Source organism: Nycticebus coucang, chromosome 15 (assembly GCF_027406575.1).
Source record: "Nycticebus coucang isolate mNycCou1 chromosome 15, mNycCou1.pri, whole genome shotgun sequence".
In the NCBI taxonomy this organism is placed as follows: domain Eukaryota; kingdom Metazoa; phylum Chordata; class Mammalia; order Primates; family Lorisidae; genus Nycticebus; species Nycticebus coucang.
Genome location: NC_069794.1, coordinates 9596840 through 9613332, shown reverse-complemented (window position 1 = coordinate 9613332; position 16493 = coordinate 9596840).

The window sequence follows — 16493 nt, the reverse complement described above, 5'->3', positions numbered from 1 at the left end:
TGGCAGCCAGAGCCCACAGGTCTCCCTGCTGCTCAGAGAACAGCACGTGCGGGAGAGTCTGGGCTGAGCTGTTGAGTGTTGCCTTAAAGTCGCTGGGGAGCTGGTTTGTGGCGCGCCTTGAGGGAGCAAAGTGAATGGACAGGACAGAGCAAAGGCTGAGCCCTGGGGTGCTCCAGCACTGAGAGCTCAGAAGTATTCGGGGACGTTTTGGGAGGTTTTACACCCCCCTCCCAAGCTAGGTTAGTATCTATTGACTCTGAGAAACATGAATCTAATACTGTGGTTGTTTTTGAACTGGTCAGCAGTGTCCAACATTCCTGAAAGTCGCCTCAGAGGCTTTCAGGAACCTGAGAATTGAAGGTGAAGCAGAAGGGATCTTGGGGTAACAAGTGAAAAAATGGCTCCTCTGCTAAAAAATAGCTTAAAAATCATTGCAAAGTTATTTTTAGGTAGAATAAACAAGGTGTCCGTTCAAAGACAATGTTAGGACTGAACCATATGGTTCTTTAAATTCTGCTTTCTCTATGTGTCAATCTATCAAACAAAGCCTTCCATATCCATTGTTTTATCCTGTTTATAGAAATTACTCGCACATTTTAAGACCTGCTCCCACATACCATCTTTCCCCACTTCATTCTACTTTTATCTTTTTGCTGCAGTATCCTCATACTCTTCTAGATTCAATTTTATAATAATTTAATTTCAAAATACGTAATTTGAGTAGGCTTTTCAAAACAAACTTTTTTATGACTGGGAATTTATTTGTTAACATCCATCCGAGGAAGTTATACTGTGAATTTTTGTACCTTTTTAAAAAAGTACAAACATTTGGCTTTTTCACAAGTCTGACTATGTTATTAAAAATCTCAGTTCGATTCTTGCAGTAACTTCCTGGATTTCCAATAGATGGAAACTACTGATGGTTAAGGTATTAATCGAAATTATCGGAGAACAGTTGTTGCTCTGCAGAGAACCCACCCACCTGTCAGTGATGACCTGCACGCCTCAGACTGTATCAGCTGACTAGGAAACTTGCTACTGCACCAGAATCTTACCTTAGAATTTAATGATATATCCTCTTTTATTTGTACCAATTTTTAACTACCTGTATTTTGGAAAATGTTTTTTCATTCCATATTCACACTCTGTTCCCTTTTTCTTTGGATAAAGAATTAGTGGCCTTGGTTAACTTCCTAATGTATTTGCATCCAATACTGTAAACTCATTATTATGGAAACATAACAGAGTGGAATGTTCCTTCTTTCCTTAAGGCCTCAGATTCCAGGAGCGTGGTGTTGTCTGCGAATGCCTGTTCTTTACAGACAGAGACCCTGTCTTACTTTTTTTCAGGTAATGCCATTTGCACGTAAGCATATAAATGATTTACAAATATCCTCTGGAAGGAAAACATGCTCCCTGGGTGAGATTTTGGTACAAGAAGAGACTTGCGTGTGCTAACTTTGAAAACAAGCTGGCACCTTGGATTCTAGCTAAAAAAGAATTGAAGTCAACTATAAGTAAGTCAGACAAAGCTTGTCGGTAAAACTAAAAAGAAAATTAGCACACTGTGTTTCTTCCTAATTCATTTTAATTTTGTTTTCATGGAAATCTATAGGTGGAAGAAATAAAAAATTGTGAAATATCTGTATATGCATTTAATGTTTAGAAGGTAATAAAAACAAAACTGGGAATGGAGCAGGTAAATACATTTACAAAAGTATAGGTGACAGGCAAAGCAAACTTTAAAAAGTGTGTGTGTGTGCAGACTGAGTTGTTTATATCCTGTTGGTGAATACAGGAAGTGGTTCACAAGTGAGTTACACAGCCAGGTTTTGCCGTATTTGAGTTTGTGATGTGAAATTAAGTCTAGCTAGCATATTACCTGCAAGGCCAATGTCAATGTTTGTTCTGCTTTCAGGCTCTTCACAAAGTCACAGACAGTGTTCTGTGTAATTACATGGCAGTATTAGTAGGATGGTTTTTCTTAGGTGCCCTTAGTTATCACTGGTTCATTTTGAGGTCATATTAACTCCTCTTGTTAAGGACCCCTGAGCTCGACGTTCACGTTTACCCAGATTATATGCAGCTCTGCAGTGTTTGCATTACTGGGGATACACGACTGACTGTTTATTCTATCGAGCTGACCTTTGGTCTCTATCCTGGGCAATGCTTTTATTGGACAAACCCAAACGCAGGACTTTTTCCTCTCGGTTCTCTTGATTTCTTTGTTTCTAAGGTAATTTTCTTTCTCTAAAATCCAATCAAGCTTTAGAATTGGCACTCACCATCAAGGAATTTTGAGAGACCACTAAAAATGATAATAGATGTCTAGGCCGATTTTATAACAAGTGGCATTAACAGGAATATTGGATATCTGCTGTTGACCACTTACATTTTAACCAGACCAAAGCATAGAAAAAGATTGAAGTATGCCATTAAAATAATTTAATAGCCGGGCATTCTTTTATAATGCCACAAATATAAGATACAGACTTTTGAAAATCACATGTCAGGCAAATCTTTTTAAGTTTTGAAAATGTCTGTATACCTTTGTCCAAGGTCTGCATTCTTCTTTCCATTAATTTTAAATTATGAGCCAGCCCCTTACCTTTCCTTTTTTTTAGTGTTATGATTTAATTATCTAGTGCCGTGATTTAATTTGGGTTTCTTATCTCCTCTGTGTTTCCTTTGTTGATAGATGTAAATCATAATGTCAAAGGTTGTCTCTTTGTTACAAACCATCATAAATAAGCCCAAAGAACAGGCCATAAAAAATGTAAGAAATTCTTAGATTAAAAACCATGAGTAATGTGTCTACCCACCTGGTGTTCAGAGGTAAAAGTACAACTGACAACTAGTAAATCATTAACACTTTTCTACCAAGGATTTCCTTCTTCCTTACTATCTCTGTGATTAACAGGTAGTCAATTAAGAATTAGAAAGATGTAAAATGTGATAAACACATTTTATAATCATGCTTTGGAAAGAGAAACTGAGGAATAAGTTTGTGTAACATTTTAAGAGTGAGGGGAACAACGTGTGCACACTCTTGGGAACAGATTTCATATTTTTAAAATTTTTTTAGTTTTTTTTTTGTAGAGACAGAGTCTCACTTTATGGCCCTCGGTAGAGTGCCGTGGCCTCACACAGCTCACAGCAACCTCTAACTCCTGGGCTTAAGCGATTCTCTTGCCTCAGCCTCCCAAGTAGCTGGGACTACAGGCGCCTGCCACAACGCCCAGCTATTTTTTGGTTGCAGTTTTGGCCGGGGCCGGGTTTGAACCCGCCACCCTCGGTATATGGGGCCGGTGCCTTACCAACTGAGCCACAGGCACTGCCCCAGATTTCATATTTTTTAAAGTAATAATTCAAGGAGGCTGAAAGGCAATTGTAAGAATGCAAAATAATAAATGTAACTACCTTTGGCTTTCCTTGGATTTTAGTTTTTCTTCTTTAGGAGCCATCTAATAGTTGTCATTCATTCATTCAATGTTTATTGAAAACCCATAATATGCCAAGTAGGGGCTGCAGACACAACAGTGAGCCAGGTAGATGGGGCCAGTCCTCACAGGGACTTGAAGCAAAAATAGGTAGAGGCAGAGACATTGATGGCATAGTAGGAGAAATATGTGAAAACAGAACAGTGCTGGGTGTCCCGATTGGAGGGTACCTACTCCACAATCAGGGAGTCGTGAGGGTATCTGGGACAAGTGACCTGTAGCTGGACAGGGGAGGTGGAGGAAGAGGGCAGGGAGGAGAGAAAGCAGAAGAACGGTGTGTCCCAAGTGTTAGAGTGACCTATTTGAACAGTGCTGGAAAAATCGCAGCTTTTATTAACCCTTGCTGAAATAAGTACCATTAATAGAATACTCCACTGCTTTCAGGACCTTTTTAGAAATTTCCAAATAGCATCTTACTGAATCTTCCTGGCAATGGGAGAAGTATCAGCCCAAATATACACATCACTACTGGAGCTCCTTGGAAGTAGCAGCCTCCCCAGGTTACACCTGAGTGGCGGGGGATGGGGGTTGGTGACCTCAATCCCCAGGGCACCAAAGCTCCTGCCCTTTTGGGGTTTTACCACGTGTGCATTTCCCACTCTGAGCCCTGCAAGAAAATCCTGAATTTGAATTTTATTCTAGATAATTTGGAGATCTCCAATTTAATGAATATTGTCTTTGTTCGCCTCTGAGCACAAGTGAGCTTAAGTGGAATACTCTTGAGATGTACCTGGAAATATGTCTTTTAAAATATATCTCCAAGAGTGTAATTATATAAATGTATGTATGCCCAGCAAAGACTTAAGTGAAAATTTTTTTGCAAAGAATATTGGGTACAGATTAATTAATTTAAAGGTATATATGGATATTAAAACAGCCAATGTGGGAAGCAAAACAGACCCTTCTGTGTAAAGGAGGTACCTGGGTGGAAGCTATTTCTTCTTTTCTTGAAAAGTGGTACAGGATGAATGAATTGAATGAAGTGTAGGCGCCCTCGGGTGACTTTTCAGCAGAGGAGGCCAAGGGGGTGGGGCTGAACTTTAAGATATCATCTGATATGTTTGTGGTCAGGGTCTATGGATGATGCTGATGTTTACAGGCAGTTGCTGGGTGGAGGCTGCATCAGCAGAGTGAAGACCTTGAGGGAAGTGTGAACACCAGTTCATGGAAACCACCTTTCAGCAGCCTTTCAAGGAGAGGGCGTGCTTTGGCCCAGGCAGCACAGCCTTCTAAAGCCAAGGACGAGGGCAAAGGGACTCTGAGTGAGACAGTGAAGAGACACCAGCGTCATCGGCAGCAAAGTGCTTGTCTAAGTGGAAATGGCCTTTGGCACCCGTTAGCCTGAGATTGATTTCGTGACAGGCACCTGGCTTCTGGGATGGGGATATTGCCGAATAAGCCTCAAACCCTGGCTGAAGCCCTCTACAGGTGACAAGATGCAAGTTGTCTTGCATCTTGGGTGGCTAGGCGTGCTGCCACGGTGTTAGAGGAGCCTGTCCTGGGAGGGCAGAGGAGCCTGCCAACTGCTACAGGAGACAGTGTGAGTCGCCGAATGTTCCAGAATGGAGAGGAGAGACAACATTGTATCTAAAATTCTGGTTTGAGTGGAGCAAATGCCTGGATTTGAAATGTCTGAATTTGAAAACTTTCCAACCACCACCTTGGCTAGTTCTGCTCTTGTAGTAGCCCAGAATAGTCTCTCTGGCCTCCCCGCTGTGTCTAGGCTAAAGACTCTGTTTCCTCATCTCAGCCATTGTCCACTTTTCTTTTCCTTCTTCCTCTGTTCCCTGCCCCACACCATTCTCAGGTGTGTTCTATCTGCTTATAAACTTAAGTGTCTTCTGTCTACTTACAAACTTAAATGTGTCCTATCTACTTAAAAAATTACACTTTTTTGTTGAATTGCAAAATCAATCAATTAATGAGTAGGCCCAACTTCAAAGGCAGGGTAGTAGAAAGCACTGGTACCCAGTGCAGGAGGAAAACCTCAAGGTTACTGAGGAGGGAACCAGGGGACATGTTTCTCTCTGACGGTCCTGCTGTCCTATACATTCCTGGTTGATTTCTCAGAGCACCAGTGGCCTCCTGGTCATCATGCCCATTCAGCAAGTGACTGGAGGCAGAGCTTGATAAACGTAAGATGTCAAAGCCAACATGCGAGGAGACTTCAGCCGGGACACTGATGGAACCGACCACAGAGAAAATGCTTGCTTTGCTTCTATTTCAAGGGAAATGCTGAGGATTTGGAGACAGTTCCCTCAAAGCTGCCAGAATGAAAGCTGAGCCTGAAATGACCTGTGATTGCCACTGGGAGGCCCCAGTGAGCTGCAAAAGGAACATTCCCTTTTGAATAAATAAGTGAAAACAAAAGAAATGATTTAAACAAGTGAATTGAATTATGAAAGATTATATGCAAATGCGTCAGAAGCGGTAAGGGGTAAATACACAACAGTATAATGTGATAAATATGTGGTGCTGCCTTTCTTAATTAGGGATTGTTTAAATTCCACTGCCTGCCCCAGCACTATGAACACATTATGAGATAATGTTCTTCAAGAAAAGGACAAAAATAAAGGCTGCTTTTCAGTTCTTTGAATCCTGTACAGGTGTTCATGTGGCTGCCTGTGTGCATGTGTGCATTGCATGTGGGTATGTGTGAGTGCATGTGTGTGCGTTGTTCATGTGCATGCGTGTGTACATGTGTGTGCAAGTGTTTGCATATGTGCATTGTGCATGTGCGTGTGTGTGCATGTGTGTACGTGTGTGTACGTGTACAAGTATGTGCATGTGTGTGCATGTACGTGTGCAAGTGTGTACATGTGTGTATGTGTGTGTGCAAGTGTGCATGTGTGTGTATGCATGTGTGTACGTGTATGAAAGTGTGTGCATGTGTGTATACCTTGTGTGTGCACATGTGTGCATGTGCGTGCATGTGTGTGTGTGTGTGTGCGCATACGCAGGGGGATGAGGGGAGGGGTGGGAAAAGGACAGGTGTGTAGGGAGGTGAAGGCAGGTGGCAAGCAGAGACTACATTAGGGTGGGAAGAGAGGTTGATTCTTACAGCCCCTGGAGAAAATACCTAATCAGCCTTATCACATTTCTTTGTCCTGTAATTGAGTGTTTCAAACTTGAGCGTGCATCACAGTCACCTGGAGGTTATGTTAAAACTGGGGTTATTGGGTCCTAAACCCGGAGTTTCTGATTCAGTGGCTCCGAATTGGGGTCTTCAGATTTGCTTCTCTTAAGAGTTCCCAGTGATGCTGATGCTTCTGGCCTGAGGACCAGACCCTGCAGCTCCATCCTCAGCGCTGACCATTTGAAACTGTGGCATTTTGTCAGATGAGGGAGATTTCTCCATATACCTATCCTGCTGTATTCTTTGCTTCTTTAGTCTTCTGTGTCTGACAATATACATCTTTCCCTGGAGTGAACATCTTTCCTCATGAGCCCTCCCAGGAACCACCTAGGTCAATTCCTCCATGCTCCATCCTTCCCGAGTCATGGGGGAAAATAACTTTCTTTGACATTGCATGATACAGGCTAACCTTTTTGTGTGCATTTAATATTCTTTTATGTTTATGAGCCATCTATGCCCACGTGAGTCCAATGCTTTAAGCACAGTTATAAATAGCCTATGAAGTGAAGAGAAAGTGAGAAAAATCATGCAGAGATTATTTGACAGCCAAAGACTAAAGGGATATTGCTTGAAATTCTAGCTTGAGGACTCTACATATGAGATGCTTGTAAGCTATTAAAGAGCAGTGACAATGTTTAGTTTTATTGCTATAGTATGTGATGGTTCCATATTCAGATAGGTTCTTAATTAAAAATGTGTTGATGCTCCTAGCACCAGAGATTTGACTCCCAACCTTTATGTTGTATTTGGAGGTATGATTCTGATGTTCATAAACAGAGTGGAAGGTAGTGTCTGTGGTGGTACATGGTACTCAGGGGTTTGTCAGGGCTGGGGTGGGCACAGGGTAGCTCTTGTCATTATCGTGGATGTGTCCCTGGGCAAGAATCCTGCTGTCACCCGTCTTCACCGCCAACAGGATAGGCTGTAAGTTGGCTGGCATTGGTGAAGCGTGTGTGTGTGTGTGTGTGTGTGTGTGTGTGTGTGTGTAGTGAAATATTCTGGCCATAGGGTATAGTATTTTTTCTCTTCAAATTTGTAATGAATTGAGGTCATATTCTTCCAGGAAATTGGCATCATCATACAACTACTTCCAATGAGATAATGTCCATGAAGTAATTTGAAAAACTGGAATTCATCACCATCATTGTAAAAAATAATTTTAATATACAAGAAATTAAAAAAATTGGAAGTGGAGGTGAAGGGAGGTGTTCATTCTCATTTCCCCATATGAGCACACAGTCATCACATTGAAATATGCCAGCCCACCGTGGTAGGTTGAGGACTAACTCCTAAGTAGAAGGTCTTGTAATGCTTTCTAGAAATGTGTTTCTCTGGCCCTGCCTCAACCAATTGACTGTAGAACCATCATGCGCTGGGTTGGGTGCATTTTGGTGTGGAAGTCTGTGTGTTTTAATATTCCTCACAACATTTTGTTGATTGGTCATGGTGGGGGTTTGGTATACTGGACCAAAATGTCCAGACTGTCTGTCTGTGACTCTTACCGCACCCTTTGTGGCTGCTGATTTACTGAACCACTTGTGAATTTCAAGTTTTCTCATTGTATGTAATTGCTAAACGGAGAATTTTCCACATGAAAGACTCCAACTGTATTGAAACCAACCTCAGCCAAATTCTACGATCTATTTCCCTAGAACTCAAGTCAATACAGAGCAGTTGTTTTTGGAGGAAAGAAAACATCTCCCCTCATTCCAGCACTGGAATATTTAATTGATCTAATCAACAGAAATTGGAATATTCCCATGTTTAATACAAACTACATCCTTTGCCTGATGAGCCACAACACCACCATTTCCCAAGAACCCAGGAAGTTCAGTCCCATAGAACAGGTGTGGTGAGATGTTACCTAGAATGGAGAATCAGCAGGGAGTGAAAATGTGCCTGGCTGAGGTGCAAAGCTGGAGCTGCTGCTCAGATCTTGGGGCACCACCCCAGATTCTCAGTGTCCACGTGGCTGGGCCATATCAGCAGTATCTAGTGTTTCCACTCTGTCTGTATCAGTAAACTGGATGGAGGACAAAACATCAGCAATCAAGCCTCCTAATATCAGAAGAAAGCCTCATGCAAGAAGGTGTGTGTGGAGAGTTCAGGAGATTTGCCTGTGTTAGTTCTTATAACTGCACGTGAATCTGCAGTGATCTAAAAATAACAAGCTAAATAAAAGAGTTGTGTGTGCGCATGTGTGTTTAGACATATTTGCTTATGGATTATACACACAAAAATCTGTGTCCCTCCTCCCTCGGCCCCTCCCTTCCTGTATGTGTGTGTGTCTAGGGTGTGTGGAGAAAGTGTTATTCAGACAGTGCAGGGGAGGGAACATCCCTAGCTCAGGTTGTAGGGGCGACATAGGGCAAGACGGGCTGCCTAATAACAGATGTTCTGCACTGAGGGGTTTCTTGGAGCTGAGGACTTTATGTTCATTGCCCCATTTAATCCTTACAACAATCCTGTATGCTAAATACTATTATCCATTTTAAAGATGAGGAAATTAAAGGTTAGTGAGGCTAGGACACCTGTCTAATTCACAACAGGTTATAAATGGTGGAAAAGAGATTTGAACCTATGTCTGACATTGAAGTTTTCATTTTCACAATTTTATCTATATGTCAATCTGTACGTAATGGGGAATCATTTCTACTGGTCTCAAATCAGGTGTTTCTGATGTAATGTGATGCTTTAGAAGGAATCCTTGTCTCAGAAATGATTCAGAATTCTCATGCAAAGAATTTGTTGAAGTGTTATATGTTATGAGTTGACCAAATATATAGACTAATAGGAACCTGGAATTCAAAGCTACCTTAGAGGTTCAGAGTATGACCTCTTGTTTAGTACAAAAGTATTGCCAACAGATGTTGACTGTGAATTATTTTAAGAAAGGGACCCTATCTTTGACAAAATAGTACATTCTATTGATGAGAAAGTCTTTCCTTATATGGAGCTAATATCTGCTTACCTTTCCCATAAAAAGTAAACATTTTCTGTAAAATTGCAACAAGAGGAATATAAGATAGTCTGCCTTGTTTATCCACGCTAAATAACTCCAGTTCTTTTAAAAATCATTTGTCATTTGACATTACTTTTAGAATTGTGATTACACTCCTTGGACATACTTTAGTTATTGAAAATTGCTTCATAAATTGTGGTCTCTGAAACTTGAGGCGATGCTGCAGAAGTGGGTCTGACAAGAGAAGGAACATTCTTTCTGAACATGCTTAATACCCTAGTAACAGAATACAGGCATTTCAGAGACGTGGCGGGAGTGAGAAGTGTGCCTTCTAGGAGTTGGACTCACTTGTCATTAGAACATGCAGTTTTGGATGCACTGTTGTACATGTCCAGAGAGAATATTACATGTAGGATTTCCGGTGGAAATTCCTGTCTTCCGTAAACTCAGAGTTATTTGTTGTGCAAGATCAGAGTCCAGTGTTTCCTTTTTTGGTAACCAACGAAATTACTTAAACCTATGCCAGGGCTGATTTATAGGTAAGACAATGGGGTCACCAGCAGCTGAAAAATCAGAGGGGCCTACCTGAACTTGGCTCCCACATGAGAGGTCAAGAAGGTATGTGACCTTTAAATTTGGCATTAGGCATTATTTTTCCATATGTGTAGATTCATTTAGGGAATTTGAAAGGCACATTCAATATTTTCTTAAAACATTTAATTTTTTCCCTCCAGAAACCTCAAGTTAAGTCATAGTAATAAACTTGCTTTGGGACTGTCCTTTTTTTTTGTAAAAATACCCCCAAATCCAAAAAACTGCCTTATTCAACACAGGGTGTCATTTCAGAATAGCACGTAGCCAGAGACAGCCATATTGACCTTTAGAGCTGGTGTATGTATGTCTACTTTTTATTTGAGTTGGATTTCCTAGGTCTGTTGCAATTTCACTATTGAATGTATATTGAACTACAACACTGGTGTAAAAATATGACCCTTCTCATTTTTTAAAAAAATATTAAGAACAGGGGCGGCGCCTGTGGCTCAGTCGGTAAGGCGCCGGCCCCATATACCGAGGGTGGCGGGTTCAAACCCGGCCCCGGCCAAACTGCAACCAAAAAATAGCCGGGCATTGTGGCGGGCGCCTGTAGTCCCAGCTACTCGGGAGGCTGAGGCAAGAGAATCGCTTAAGCCCAGGAGTTGGAGGTTGCTGTGAGCTGTGTGAGGCCACGGCACTCTACCGAGGGCCATAAAGTGAGACTCTCTCTCTACAAAAAAAAAAAATATTAAGAACAAACTGGTATGTTCCAGTCTTCCTGGTTAGCAGACAAATATTACATTAGTTTAGGACAGGGGTCCTCAAACTGCAGCCCGCGGGCCATATGAGGCAGTGTGATTGTATTTGTTCCTGTTTAGTTTTTTTACTTCAAAATAAGATACGTGCAGTGCACATAGGAATTTGTTCATAGTTTTTTTTTTAAACTATAGTCCAGCCTTCCAGCAGTCTAAGGGACTGTGAATTGGGCTCCTGTTTAAAAAGTTTGTGGACGCCTGGTTTAGGAGAACTCTACTCTTGGTATTATTCAAAAACTCTAGAAGGTGGCTTGGTCTTAAAAACAGCCGAGAATTCGGCATCCAGGGCAGTTGATTCTAGCACTGGCAGGCAGTGCCTGTCTACTGTATGTGTAGCCCTGACTCTCCCTAAGGACAGCAGAGATAGCAGAGTCCTGGGGAGCTCAGGAACCCTCACCAATCGAGCTCTTCTCAGATACCCGTTACAGCTACATTTCTACTGACTGTAGCTTTCAAGCAAAGCACAGATCCCACCTCCTTACCCCATCTCTGGAGAAAGGTTTTTATTTTTTTCAAAATATTTTTATTTTTTGACTTCAGTTCCTTTTAGACAAATTATTTCTCTTTATAAATCACCTTACCATACCATCTTGTTTGAAATGGCACACACAGATGTTAAATTTACTTAATTTTCTCACTGTGCAAAAGATCATCAAATGAAAATGGCCACTTAATGAGAAGAATTTCGAAGAGACACAACTTCTGTGTCTTGGTCAATACTGCACGCGTGGCATTTTATTTTTATAGGAGAGAGGTTGCTGTGTGGAATGACCTTCACATATCTTTGTTTTCCTTTCTTTTGAGACCAGTTGAAAGATAAATTCTCTACGTTTTTGTGCTTTATCATTTTGATGGTTTCCAGCTTTGTCACTGCCTTAAAAAGAGAGTTCTGTTGGAAGCCTTGTTTTGTTCACTAGAAAAATACATAAAGGTACTAATAAGCTGATTTGGAATTTTAATAGACCATTAGCAACACAACCAGGCAGCTGGGATTAGATGTCAAGAAATCAGTTGCATTGGGAGTTAGATCCTTAAAATGTTTGGTTCAGGGCTCAGAAAAAGGAAATTGTTTGCCCCTCACAAATGTTTTCCAGGCAGAACTGAGTTGGCGACACCCTTGCCTCTTTTTAGAAAGGTGCTCAGCAGGCTGCTGTTTTGTGCTTCTTTTTTCTGTTTTCTTCAAAGTTTCTGTTTATAAAAAGAGTTCACTGGAAAAAGCCCTTCTTGAATGTAAAAGCCAAAAACAAATGCCAAAGATAATTCATATGGAATTTAAATTTGCTCACGCTACCCACCCTCTTTGGTATGGGGAGGCAGAGTGGACAATGAAGTCTATATGATTAGCTGTCCCCGCAGGTGTTACTAAGAAACACTTGAGAAAAACTAAGCTTTTTCCTATGACATGTGAAAAAAGTGTGAATAATTCAATTTATTTGGGTTGCTAATTCAAGTCCACAAAAGCAAAAATAAAGATTCTCTTGGAAGCAAGGATGTACACAGACATATCAATTCCTCAATAAATTACATTTTTAGAAGACAGGGCAAGAATGTATGGTTTTTGCATGAGAACAGGATGGATGAATTGAAATGACTATTAAACATTTCCTTGTTAAAACACTTCCTGACTTCCCTGTGTTTGCATTTGTAACATAAACACTGTTAACACACACTTTATCCTTAATTTCCTGAGATTTGGGAAAGCAAAGAGAGAGTAAGGACACGGAATAAAACCTTTGCCAGACCAGTTAGGAAGTAGTAAAACTTTTACTGTCCAGTTTTGATACAAATTAAAAACCAAATGAAATAGCTTATTGTGCAAAACCATATTTAAGCTGCTTATGACATTTTAAAAATACTTTTTCCTTTTGGAATTGAGTAAAACTCCTGCACAGTAGAGTACTTGTTAACTTCAGTGTAAAATTGAAAAATTTACCTGGTTTTGAGTATTTAAAATGCCCGAGGAGAAGCTTGGGAAAATGTGATTTTCAGGTATATTTTGCCATGGGGAAGTGGCTATTAGCATAGCTCTGTCCGTGCATCTGTCCCCGTATTTGAAAGGTGCGCAGTGGGTGCCAAAGGCAAAATGAATAATTTAAGGTCTGGATCCCTGAGGCCTGAGGCAGAGGAGGTGAAAGTCTGCAAGGCCAACCTGGAGGGAGGGGCCGGCCTTCTGTCTCACACTCACGTGAAATATGGCTCACCTTTCTATCACGGTGAATTGTTTCTGGACCTTGAGTCACTGCACAGGTTTCTGAGCTCACGCTCTCATAAGAAAACCAAATGCACTCTTCTTCTTAGGTGAGATCGAGTCAAGGCTGTATTTAAAATCTGGGGGTTAGGAGTGAATGAACGTGGGGTTTTATCAATGAAATGCTTTCTGATCCTGAATTCCAATGTGGCATTTGCTTCTCATACTCCAAAGACACAGAAGACACACACTGGACCTTTGAGAAATTATATTTTAAGATAATGTGTTCCTGGATCTCTGTGATTCTCCTCTGGATTAAAATATTTCTTGCTATTTTTTGACACAAATAGAAAACGTGCTGTTTGCTTCTCACCTTTAAGCAATAATAGTTCAACATACTGATGAAATTTTCAGGAGTATTTTGAGGAGCAAGTGTTTCTTTTCTGGAATTAAAAATAGAGGTTCTAGTCTTCTTTCAAGACACATTTTATCAGCCATTGGCTGGAAACCTTAGAATTATCTTCGGGTCCACTTTCCCTCTTAACCTTTGAATTATTTCTTCCTCAAGGCAAATCATTTCTACTCCTTAAATACTACCCTTAACTTGGCCATCAAAGAGTCCTTCTGATTTTGGTTTTCTCCTGTTCCACCACATTTTTCATACTATACTATTCAAAAAAATTTACATGTATATTTTTAATCACCAAATAACATTGTATATATTTATTGAGCACAACATGTTGTTTTGAAATATGTATATTTTGTGGAACGGCTAAATTGAGATAATTAACATCCACATTACCTCAAGTTCTTATCAATTGTTTTGTGGTGACAATACTTAAACATCTACTCTCTCAGCAATTTTCAAGGGTACAATACATTGAGATTAACTGTCGTCACCATGTTGTATAGCAAATCTTTCCAACTTATTCTCCCCATCTGATTGAAATTTTGTATTTTTTGACCAACATCTTCCCATTTGCTATGGTATGTGGAACCTATACACAGTGGAATATTATTCAGCCAGAAAAAAGAAATGAAATCCTGTCATTTGCAGCAACATGGGTAGAACTGGTGGACATTATATTAAGTAAAGTAAGCCATGTATAAAAAGACAAATTTTGCATGTTCTCACTCATATGTGGGAGCTAAAAATTAAAAGAACCTCACATAAATAGATACCCTGTTTTCCCGAAAATAAGACCTACTTACAGGAAAGATAAGATGTCCCCTGAAAATAAGACCTAGCGCATTTTGGGAGCACACCTTAGGGGGAAACAGGGTAGCAGAGTGATGGTTACTAGAGGCTGCAAGGGTGGTGAAGAGGGGGGTAAAGTAGGGATGGTTCATGGGGGCAAAATTGTAAGCGGATAGAATGAGAAAGATCTAGTATTTCATAGTACAACAGAGTGACTACAGTCAGGAATAAGTTATTGTTCACGTTAAGATTACTAAAAAGCGGAACTGGAATGCTCCTACTGCAAAGCAATGGTGAGTTCTTGAAGTGATGGATATTTGACTTACACTAATTTGATTATTACATATTGTAATATGTAATGTTACGTGTGCCCATAAATATATACAACTACCATGCATCCATAAGAATTAAAATACATTCTAAATGTATTTTAAAATACATTTTAAAATAGGCAAAAATAAAATCTTACCGTATCTATCTGGAAACATTCATTCATTCAAGACTTCCAAAAGACACTCAGGGAGTGAATGGGGAACCACAGGACACTGCTTTGCTGACCAGTTTAGTTAAACCGTTCTCCTAGACAGTCTGAGCAGCTTGCTGTCTTCTGTGAAGCCTTGCCCGGCACCTTGCTGCTTGGAAACCAGAGTGCCACTCTGGATTCTTGGTAGAACACAGGCCTGGCCAAGTTTTCCTAGTCCCCGTAACTTCTCTCTCTTCCTCCTTTCTTCTCCACCCCGTTCCAGCTTCTCTTTGAGCCTGACGCTCAGCCGTCTCTCCTGTCCTCACGCCGGCCTGGCTCTCTCCCAGCCCACCACTGTTGTGCTGTCTGCTTTCCGGTCCTGTCCTGTCCTCCTCTTTCCCATCTCAGTTCCCTGCCCCCTCCACAAAGACCCAGCTCAAATGTTCCTCCTATCAACTCCCAGAGCTGAGAGCCCCTTCTCCCACCCCCTACTCTCATGATGTAATCTAAGATGGCTGTTTCACATTGTTTGTCTTTACTTGTTCTGATCTCTGTCTTTTTAACTGAACTAATTCTATGGAGGCAGAGCCTGTTTTAGATCTTTGCATCCAAGTGCATAGCACAGGACCGGGTGTATCACAGGTGTCAATAAATGATTGTTGATTGAATAAATGAAAGTGTACTACTTCTCTGGTTAATGTTATACATTTTTCATTTTGCTCTAGGGTTTCAGCAAAGTGTATCCATTTGGCTGAATGGAACGAGCTCAGTTGCTATAAAGCCCATTATTTTTCTAGCCTTTAAGTGACCACTCAGCCATTTATCCATTCTTTCACATAACACACAGTTGTTTAGCAATCTCTGTTGTTAAATGTTATACTAGTCATTGAGAATAAAAATATGCCTAGGCCAGATATCTCATCAACTCATCTTGCAGCCCTCCTAGGAAGGGAAAAGAAGACTAGAGAAAACAGACTGGTCTCCTTATTCTTATCTATGACAACCTCCTGGTGGTTTAGTTTCTAGGCTAATCTTTCAATTCCAACAAAAACTTGAGTGAGTTGAGGACAGGACCAGTTGACATATCGATCTAGTTATAAATGGTTCTAAAAGGTCCCTCTTGGCTTTGGCTAACCTCTGGGCTCAGGCATCTCTGCAAGGATGAATTATTTCTAGGTCAACCATTTCTAGGTTTTTTTCTCCCAAATGAATGCTTAAAAACTCAAGGAAGAAGTATTTTCTAAGTAATGGAAAGATGTAAAGCAAATTTTTTTTTTTTTGTCTCATTTAAAACCTATTGCTCTTCTTAGGAAGACAGAATGGCATTAACTGATATCCAGATATGATCATTTATTTGTTGTGATCTTGTTAATCAAATAAATGCCCACTCCCCTTTCTATTCCTCTCTGCTGAGCCTTCAGAGAAGTGCTGGCATCTGGGGTAAGTGAAAGGGAGGAGAGAGTTGTGTGAGGTGGCAGAATGCCAACATTCCTTTGCCTTCTGTTGTCTTGTGAGTGATGCCAAGTCATCTGGTGGTGACTTGTAGCAGAGGAAAGGATTATTAATTGTTCCTAATAATTCTCTCAAGGAGTTTGCAGCCCCCTAACTTAAAGTGGCTATGGTAAAGGTTTTAGAATCGCAAACACAGGGCACTTAGTAGAATTAATATTCTGCAAGACCAGAAGTGTCGCCGGGTC